The sequence below is a fragment of the Zeugodacus cucurbitae genome, chromosome 4 (genome assembly GCF_028554725.1).
Source record: "Zeugodacus cucurbitae isolate PBARC_wt_2022May chromosome 4, idZeuCucr1.2, whole genome shotgun sequence".
Lineage (NCBI taxonomy): Eukaryota > Metazoa > Arthropoda > Insecta > Diptera > Tephritidae > Zeugodacus > Zeugodacus cucurbitae.
The window spans coordinates 6,616,821-6,627,302 of record NC_071669.1 but is presented as its reverse complement, the minus strand read 5'-3'; the positions used below and the strand labels follow the sequence as shown (position 1 = coordinate 6,627,302).

At 31.3% G+C, this 10,482-nt stretch overlaps 1 protein-coding gene across 10 annotated transcripts in view; it reads left to right on the top strand.

The window, feature by feature from the left end:
* Window positions 1-385: 385 nt before the first annotated feature.
* The window catches only part of LOC105208364 (brain-specific angiogenesis inhibitor 1-associated protein 2), a 73,355-nt gene continuing 63,258 nt past the window's right edge, over window positions 386-10,482 (top strand). For 4 of the 10 annotated variants that reach the window (XM_054228774.1, XM_011178144.3, XM_011178155.3 and 1 more), the window contains exon 1: window positions 386-606. The gene's annotated coding sequence lies outside the window, so the exon portion shown is untranslated. The remainder of the gene's footprint in view (window positions 607-10,482) is intronic. The other 6 variants (XM_054228777.1, XM_054228776.1, XM_029044635.2 and 3 more) reach the window with 2 other exon arrangements.

The following is a 10,482-nucleotide window of genomic DNA, read 5'->3' as shown; positions in this document are numbered from 1 at the left end:
TAAGCTTAAAAGCTTTCATGTACTCTCCTATTTGCTCATTATATTTGCATTACATACCATACAATTGCAGTGCAACGGAGCTGTGATGACGCTCCTAAATCCACTAAAAGATACAACTATATCTCATTGTAGCCTGCTGTCACTCACTATTACTTACCAACTTGTACTTATGCTTTTACGTTAAAGCGGAGATCGATCGAATATTCCTCTGTGTGTATGATGAGTACAACAAACGCTCTCTTTGTGTTGTTATAAACAAACTGTGTATTTGTTTGTGTGTGTGTGTTCTTGTAAGAGTATGCGCGTGTGCTGTTGGCCCACCTTTAAGTTGTGCTGCTGCTGCTCACCAACATTTGGCCGGGCCAGCCAGCGGGCTAGCCGCTAGCGTGTTGACCAAGTCACAGTTGAGTTTTGAACTTGGCAGCGTGCGGTTGTGCCTTTCGCTTTATTCGAATACTATCAACGAAACGATTATTTTAAAAGTACTTGCATAGAGTGTGTAATTTTATGTGAAATATAATAAGTAACGGTGTTTAAAAACGCTTTTCGCTTACTGAAAGTAAAAACCTCAAGCAAAAGTAAAAATCAAATAAATCGTTTTTAAAAGTAAATAATTTTATAAAAAATATTTGTATTTATTTTTCGTTTTCGTCAATAAAAAAGTGTGCCAACCATAAAATATTATAACAAATGTAAAACTATAATTATTCACTAACAAATGCAGATAAGAAGAAAAACAACAATTACAATAGGAAAATTCGAAACAGTTGTGTAAAGTGTAATTGTGAGCCATAATAAACGGAACAATTGCATTTGTGTTTCAGGTGTGCTCATGTGTGTGTTCTCTTCTTCTTTTTTTTGTTTATGTGCATGTGCATGTGCATGGTAGAACTTCCAGACGTTCAAGTTAGCTGTGCACTACATTGCCCGCTAGGCTAACTTGTTGCAGCGCTTCACACATTTGCGGTTTCAATTTCAATAACAACAAGTTGAAGTTGCTGTTGTTGTTGTAAACGGTACTGCCAGCGAAGCATGTAGTTTTCGCACATGGAAATGAATAAATAAATACATTGCATATAATTTTACAAGTAACAACCTTTGTGAATTGAATTTGTTGTAAACAATACTGCTGAAATTATTAGCTTAAAAATAATAAATGAGAATGTACGCAGTCATCACACCTTAACCGAAGTGTATTGCGAAACTGGTAATATACACGTATATGGAAAGCTTTTAAAATCAGAAAATTTAATAGTAAATTAAAAAAAAATATATAAAAATTAAAAAAATATATTTAATAATAATATAAAAATAAATAAAAATTATGAAAATATAATAAAATAAAACTCAAAAATTATTATGAATAATTATAAATAATTATGTATATAAAAATTTGGAAAATAAGTTAATATTGAATACATTAACTTAGTATAGAATTGGTTAAAAATACCAAATTAATATTAAAATTAAAAAAAAAAACAGATAAAATAAAATAAGAAAAATTTAAATAGATAATGGCCAAAAAACAATTAAATAATTATTAATTATTTTGAACTTAAGAATTTTTTAGCAAAACAAAAACTGAAAAATAATTTAATAATAATACATAAATACATAAAATAAAATAAATTAAAGACTAATTAAGTAAAATAAACAAATATTTGTTAATAATAATAAATCAATAATAAAACTAATAAACAGATAAAAAATAATTAAATACTTAATTGACAAAAATATAAGATTTTAAGAATTCTTTTTAACTTAAGATTTTGTTAATGAAATAAAAATTCAAAAACAATTTAATAATAATAAATAAATTTATAAAAATTAGGAAAATAAATTAATATTTAATAAATGAAACGCTAACTAAGTAAAATTAATAAATATTTGTTAATAATAACAAATCAATAATAAAACTAATAAATAGAAAAAAAATCGAAAACTAGTTTGCAATTAAAAGTTTACTAATAAATAACGTTAATATTAAATAAAAAAAAACAATAATAATTTAAACAATATAACAGTAATATAAAACTAAATAAGAAATAAAATTTATTATTAATTCATTACATAATATTTTGAAGTATCAATAAATAGTTTATTAAACTGATATTGTTCACTTAAATAGTAAATTTATTTAATTTAAAATATTAACAAAAAATATGAAAATAAAAAAATTATAATTATATTTCTTTACTTAAGAAGAAAAATTAAAATGCATAAATATCGGGAGTAAAATAAAAAAATTAAACAAAAACTTTTAAATATATAAATTATTATTAAAATAAAGCAAACATTTTATTAAAAATATTTTCAAAACAATCTATATAAAATTAATAATATTAAATATACTATTTAAATCTATAAATTTACAAATACATTCATTAATAATATAAAATATACAAAAATTGCCGTTCTATGGAAAATGTGAGTATTGCTTTAATAATTTACACAAATTTTAATTAATTTGATGATAATAAGTTTATTTAAAAATATATAATATGTAGCAAGTTTACTAGAAATATATGAATCCCTTTTCCAAAAGTAAGGTTTTAATTTCTAAAGTATAATATTATCAAATTTATAGTTAAGTTTGTGATCACGAATAATCCATACATTTAGAAACAATATTCCAAACTTACGTTAAGTGGTTACGATTAAGTAAAGCTTTACCTTATATTAGAATACTTCACTTTTATAGAATACTTCAGAATACTTCAAATTGAATATTACTTGGTACTTGTAGAATATTGAAAGCATGTCTGCAACCCATGAAAAATTAGCCAATTTTCCTGATTTTTTTTTTTTAAGAAAGTACTCGATCGAATGTTTGGGAGTTTGTTTTTTGCCAAAATATTAAAAAGTCTTCGAAGGTGTCAAAAAATACTCCAACTGCTGACATGATTCCGGCCGAATGAGTAGCTGAAACAAAAACCTACGATTTTTTTTTAAATATACATATAGGAAATATATTAAAGAATATTCAGTTTCAATTTGATCGTTAATGGGTCAATTTTTTATTGAATTTGATGTCAGAAATTTTGAAAAAAGATCGTTTCGAGAAAAACGCGTTTAAAGTTTCGACTATAGCAGCTTATGCCTGTGAGTGGTCGCTCTTTAGAACGCTGCCATTCCAAAACTTTTCAAGATACGACCTTGTCAATTTCACAGGATATTTTGGAAAGTATAAACTATCGAATAAGCAAACAAATACATTTTCTGAAAGTCCCAGCCTGATATAGCCCCTTAAGGAAGTAAAAATTATTCATCTTATATCCGACATTTCAGTTTTTAGCAAACGTCCTTAATATAGGCTTTAACTTGGTAATTCCACAATTCACATTGATATCTTTCTAACTTCCTAAAAACTCTAAAATATATAGAGTACTAATGTGTTATATCTACATATATGGTGGAAAATCTATAAAATAATCAAGTATTACAATGACAACTAAAAATGACATGGAACATCGCATGTGTGACAACCAAAATTTTGCTATATCAGCTCAAAATCTATCACCTCATATGTCCATCGGTTTTGCGCTGTCTTTTCTGCACACATGTTACATATTTTCCACCGCATTTCGTCGTTTACATTCAACACTCGCCTATAATACATATGATTACTTAACATTTCCTTTGCACTTTGCGCTCATCACACACCAACATTCGATTAATCCGATTTGCGTGCAATGAACCACAATTGTGCTGTTGCCACCAATTCCAAAAAAACGTAAGTTTTTTATATCGTTTCTAGCATTTGTATTTGTGTATTAAGGTGTGCTTTAGTAGCTATAAAAGTACAAACAGATACTTCTTTTTCTACGTACAATTTATTTTGTGGTTTACAGCAAATTTAATTTGCACCAAAGTTGTTTATGCTCTTCAGTATTTTTTTTTTGAAAATTGTAAGCGATATATATATTAGTATTGAGCGGTGAAGAAATGAGTTGTTGGTATGGTTTTTTATTTATATATTTTTTTGTTTTTTTTTTCAGTGAGGTTTGTTTTTGTGTGAAAATGAAATTAAGTCGTTGTATATAAATGTTTGGTCATTTATTTTACTTTGAGCTTAAAATTAAAAAAAAAGTATTTCCTCAAAAAAATTAAATTCCTTAAAAATTTCATTGTCAGTGTGTTGGTTTCGAACGAATACTTTTGCAAAAAGCTTAGTAAAAATAATGAATTCGTAAAATTTGTGTTGATTTCACAGGTGAATTTGTACAATGACATCATTATAAAGTCATCTGTCAGAAGTAATTATTTTTCTCAGAAAATACTGCAATACAACCAATTGAATTTGTTTGTAAGCAATATGTATGTACATTGAAAGATTCCTCGAAGAGTTAAAAATCACATTTCCGAAACCAGTTTCGGTGTTTCATGATTTTACTATAAAAATAAGGTATATCCAACCTACCCAACTTTACTATATATAAGTTTAAAAAGTTTGCTTAAACCCAGTTCAGAAATTTTTACAGCTTCAGTAACGCTGTTTAAATTTCCAATACTCCTCAGCAGCTGGATCTTTCAGCACCACTAGTCATAGATGAATTTCGCTTAACCTCTCACTAATATCATATTAAATGAGTGAACATTTCACTCGCTTTGCGGCAAATCTCTTGTTCTTGCATGACAGGCGCGGACAGTGCAAAAAGAAAAGCCACACATCTTCCGCCAGTCGTAAATTAGTTTTATGCTTAAAAGCTGAAATTAGAAACACAACCTACATACTACTTTAGTCACACATATGTATTATTTGCCGGCACAAACAATTAAATGCTTAGATAAATTATATGTGGTTCTCACCGAAGAAAGTGAACAATTATCAAAGCGCACAAATCGCGTACCGCCAACATTTAATTATTTAATTAAAAACGGATAGAACCGTAACTTGCGGTAACGCTTGAAACAAATACAGACTTATACACAGTTACAGGCGAGTTAATGCACTAACAAAGCGCAAAGCGTTGAATTTAGTTGGATAACAAGCAGCGGGACGTCTTAGTTAAGTATCTAAAATGAGTGGCAATTTGACTTTTATAACGACTCATATGCGAAACTACTATACGCTAACACCACGCCTTTTAATTTACTGTGTAGAATACTTTTTTTTCAAAGTTCTTGAAGATACTTAAGCACGCCATGTGAGCTAAGCGCTTTAAGCGGTGGAGGCTTCAAATGAGTGAGTGTATTTACTGCTGGTATGGGTGGGAACATTTCAACAGCAAATGTTGTAGCTTGTAAGGTCTTTGAAATGCTGATAACTATTTCTTCAACTGAAAATATAAATATTCGTAGTACTGAGAAGCTTTCTCATATAAATCGAGTATAAATACTTTATTTTATGTTCATATGAGAAATAAACTGAGGACTTCAGAAGCAATGCTGAGAGAGAGAGATCCATCATATACGAGGCGAGTTATATATTGTTTAAGACTTGGTGAGTAAATTAAATCTTGGTACAAATAAGGACCAAGAGATATATGTGATTTACTGTAAGCTAGTTTAATCTTACTTAATTTAATTATTGTAGAACTCTAGATTGATAATATTATGAGGTGTGCACTGCGACCTATGGTCTATTGTACTCTCCCACTTTCCAAATCACTACAACTAATCCTATCGAGTTAAGTGATCTCAACAGCTCTCTCCTAAAAACGGTTTTTTCGAGGGTTTGACTCCTTCTTCTAGTGACTGCTGGGTAATCTTGGAGTAGATGATCTGGTGCCTCCGTTTCGAACTCGTGTAATCTACAAAGTTCTGTCGCAAAGATTTTCATATTGCAGTGCCTAGTTTACACTGCCATCTGTTGCCTCAATTTGTCTCTGGATAGGAAGATAAAACGTTTTTAAGTTGTATCCATCCAAGAACAACTTTGCTTGGCGAGGTCCAGATAATCGTAGCCATTGCCGAACAATACTACGCGTCTCTTTCTCTCTGAGCACTTCTTTAATGGTGTGAGGGCCTACCGCAAAGAACGGCTCAGGACCAATAGGCTTGTGTTTGGCTGCTACTTTAGCCAGATGATCAGCCATATCATTACCTTTGATGCCATTAGAGCTCTAACAATTTTAGTCTCAACTCGATCGGGGAACCATGAACTAATTTCTTTTTAGTAGTGACTAATAGGTTATAACTCTAATAGAACACAGAAAAACTACTGATAATTTAAACAAATTTGGATAAAGTGACTCAGGAATTTAGGAACATCCATGAAGACTATCCATTGAAGACTATTCCAGGAAAATTGTTTTTTCTAAAATCAAGGCACTTTTTTAAAGAATTAACTTCTCCATTTTATTGTGTTAAGTCAAAGTAAACCCAATTTTAAATGTCAGTGTTAAATTAATGAATTACAAGTTTGATTACTTATCTGTTAGATTGCATTACTTGCCATAACATTTAATTTATTTCGTGGATATTACTCACTAGAACAAATATTTATGTAAAAAGTCACGCGCAATCAAATCGGATTTATATCTTGCGATCAAATTACACAGAACTCCCATAAATTAAATCGCCTGTAATGATTAGCATAAATGACTTATTAAAGCTAGAAGTAATGTAATGAGAATGAAATATTGACTACTAAATATGCAGGCATGAAAGGTGCCATATACACTTCTTACAAGCAAATGAAAGTTACCAAATCGAAAGTGGACCGCAGTACCCAACTGAGTCAGCGTCAAAAACAAATATTTGACTGCAAGAGGCAATCAAGTGACACCACAAGCGAGAGGTTAGAGTATATATATATATATAAGTACAGGGAAAGGTAAATATATGCATATAAGCTAAATAAGATCAAATACAACAACAGCAGTGACTATAGAAAAAAATGAAAGACAAACTAGCAACTATAACAAAATAAACAAAAAAAAACTTGAAATCGAGTTTCAGAAAACATGCAACACAAGCCAATCTAAGACAAAAATCATTATGCCATTAAATGCAATCGAAATAAACCGTCGGTCGCTTAGACCGTCGATCACTACTGCTAAGAGCAATCAGTCGTTCGGTTCGGTTTTTTTTCATTATGGTGTTGGAATTTTTATGTCACTGAACCTGTTTCGTGGCAGCAGCAAGATTACTATTTTTCGTGATGTTTTTCTACTGTTTGGGGCCACATTTAATTCTAATGTTTTGTACAAGCATTAGATGCTGTGCGACGGTAGTGTAGTCGGCAGACTACGGAGGCGGAGGTAGTAGTTGAAAATTGACTGCTGTAGCAGGTACGGCAAGCAGTACGACTTTGGAAAGGTATGTGCGCCAAGGTGTTTGTGTGAGTGTGTAGTTGATGGTAGATTGTGCTGAGAATGTGTTGGGATGCCCTGCGGTGTTTGTCACAGCGCATATACGTTGTGGCATTGTAGAATCGTTGAAATTAATTAAAAATGCATCAGCGCATAATCGGCTAATGCTTATATGCATAATAGATGTATACATGACTTTTTTATAAATATGTGTTAGATATATAGAAATATCTGCATTCATAATAGTTGTTTAAAGGTTGTTATAACGATCTATCTTTAATAATAATTTACTTCGTGTTATACAAAAGTTATAATTTTGCTTGCATGCAAGCCACTAACAACGGAGAAAAATCCATTTTATGATTTTAAAATCAAACGTGCAAGACTGGTATGCCACTTCGTGTGACACCGCACGTTCACATACGTATTGGCAACTCTGGCTGTAACGCTGTCCTATTGAACTGTGTGTAGTTTCTATTTATATGGCAACATATTTTTTCAATACGTAATAAATTAAGCATGAAATAGATGCACTCTATGCAGACTGATTGTGTTGAAAAAAAGAAAATAAAAGTGAAAAAAATTTTCACAATATAGAAAAAAACGTAAATGGAGCACTTTTCTTTTCTTTCCTCTGTCTATTGGCTACAAATATATGAATATTTCAACATATTTGCTGGAAATTCGTTTTTTGTCTATTTATTAATTGAAGTTTGTTTGTGAGAGTGTTTCTTCTTTTTATGAAGAAAAAATTGTAATTAAGATCTATTCAATGGATATTCAAATTCGAAGATAAAGATCGAAGTAGAAGAGCATATGTAATATGTATTTTATGTAGATGGTGAAACAGCATCGTAAAATGTTGCTATAAATGAAATATACATTATAATATAGGTCTACAACTTTGCTTCCGCCGTTTTTTGAAAATTTAAGGCTTTTTTGTATAAAAACGGTTACAAATGTCGATGAGCCTCAGCTGCACTTTTCTTGGAATTAAAAAAGAAAAGCTAAATTTCCCGCAAATGTCGAGAGTTTGGCTCAAAAAGTGTCATTTTCATTTGAAAATAAGTTTGGGATGCAAACAGATCTCTACAAATATTTTGTTGGGTTAATGTTGACACAAATGTCCAAGATCGATATAAAAAAATCGATTTAATCGACCAGTGCTTGACCCTAGAGACATCTATTAGAAAACGACGGAAGCCTATTTCACCATAGAATTATTTTATTATTAGGAAAATATTAGATCTAGTAAAAAGAAATATATTTTTTGCAACAAATTGAATTCTTTATATAGAAAAGTTGGAATGGTCCGATTTCGGTCAAACAGGCACCGTTTGGTTCGAGGTTTTGTAGAGATTTTGAAAAAACCCTTGTCTCTGTAGTAAACGAAGACAGTCGCTTTTTACAAGTCTCTTTTCAGACCAAATTTTCATAGCACAGCTAGTAATCACCTGTTGCCAGGTTCAAACTATAAGATGGATGCATATGATCCTCCCAAACAAACTTCCGGAGCTTCTAGTAAGTCATTATCGATGGGTGTGGTTTGGGATTGTCCTCATTAACCACAACACCTCTCCTATTGTGCTAAGACGGCGGCTTCTGGTCAATTGATTCCTTCATACTGTGACCGTAGAAGAGCAGCTCATAGTAGATTATTCCCTGGCAATCCCATAGCGCACATGGCAAAACCCTCCTCTTCGTCAATCCTGGCTCGGCCACTGTTGCATCGGCTCACCGCGATTCGACCACTACCATTTTCACTTGAAATTGTTGCTACTGAACCATTTATCATTTAATATCACTTAGTTCCTATAAACAGTTGTTTTTATAAATATTACTAGCAGACCCGACCACACGTTTTTGTGGCTAAGGTGTACGTTAAATTAGTAAATTTTTTAATATAGAGAAAAAATTCTTACACGTAAAGACGAAAACGTTATAGCCGATAAATTTGAAAATGATTGATGCAAATCAACATAGCTTGTTAAATGCAAATGACTAAATACAAAGTTGGCTCAATCTTGGCTTCGATGACGATATTGATTAGCTTCTACACCGCCAGTCTTGTTCCATTACAAAGTCGTGGTTGATTTATGTTATACAGCGTGGTGACAATCCAGGCAATTCCAATGATTATAAAAATCCTTTGGGATAGTTGACTACGAAATAGATAGATTTGTATCTTTGTCAGCTCTCCTGGAACGAAATTCTAAATTGTCGCATTGACATCGACGACATCTTTGCTTTTTGCGATCAATATTGGTCGTTCACTCAGCCAATTATGGGAATTATGTTGTTGTTTTATGTCCGGAAAAGCAAGATGGATTAGCTCTCCTTTGAGTTTTTGAAGAGACAGGAATCTATTTCAAGTGTTATTAATCCATCGAGGTATTAACTGCGACCTTACCATTTCAAATATATAGCAACTGCTTCTACAATCGCAATTTGATGTTGTTTCAAAAACACTTGTATGTTAGTCCTTAAATAAGCGATTTTTTATGCGCCGTACTTCCCAAATTATCAACTTGCATATATGGAGAATATTCACTATAGCGCTATTTTTGGCGCTGGTTCTACTGGTCTTTATGAATATACATATGGGTCAGTATTGTGTGTCATCTTAATCCCTTCCTTATTTGTTATAAATTGTTTTGGGCTATCGACACAACTAAAATTAGCCAGATCGGTGTGGCCGTTCTCGACTTTTTGTGAGACTAACGATCAGCAATTCATGTTTATATTTATAGAATACAAATTGCTTGAATAGGAGATTAGAAAAGTGTGGATTTTATACTTTTCGTGCAATTTTTGTTTTTCGTAAGAACCATACTTATTCTTCAAGGGATATTCTAAAAAAAGAATTAGCGAAATCGGTTCAGCTGTTCTCGAGTTATGCGCTTAGCAACACATTTAGCGATTCATTTTTATTATTATTATATTATAGATTTCATTATAGTCTAGTATTTTCTTGATCCTATACAGTTATTCTTGCTGTTTATGTAACTCTATATGTTAAACATAGTGTTACAATCCAAGCTACTATTTATAACCATATAACATTGCTGTTTAAGTTGTTATAGCCAATGCTCGTTTGATTACCTAAGCCATACCAGTTTTCATATTAGTGTTCTTCGATTCAATTGTTGTTTATTAACTGCGCTTAAGAGTTGTTGTAAATTGCGGAAAACCGTGAGTAACGCGTACTAGAAGGCGATATAGAAAG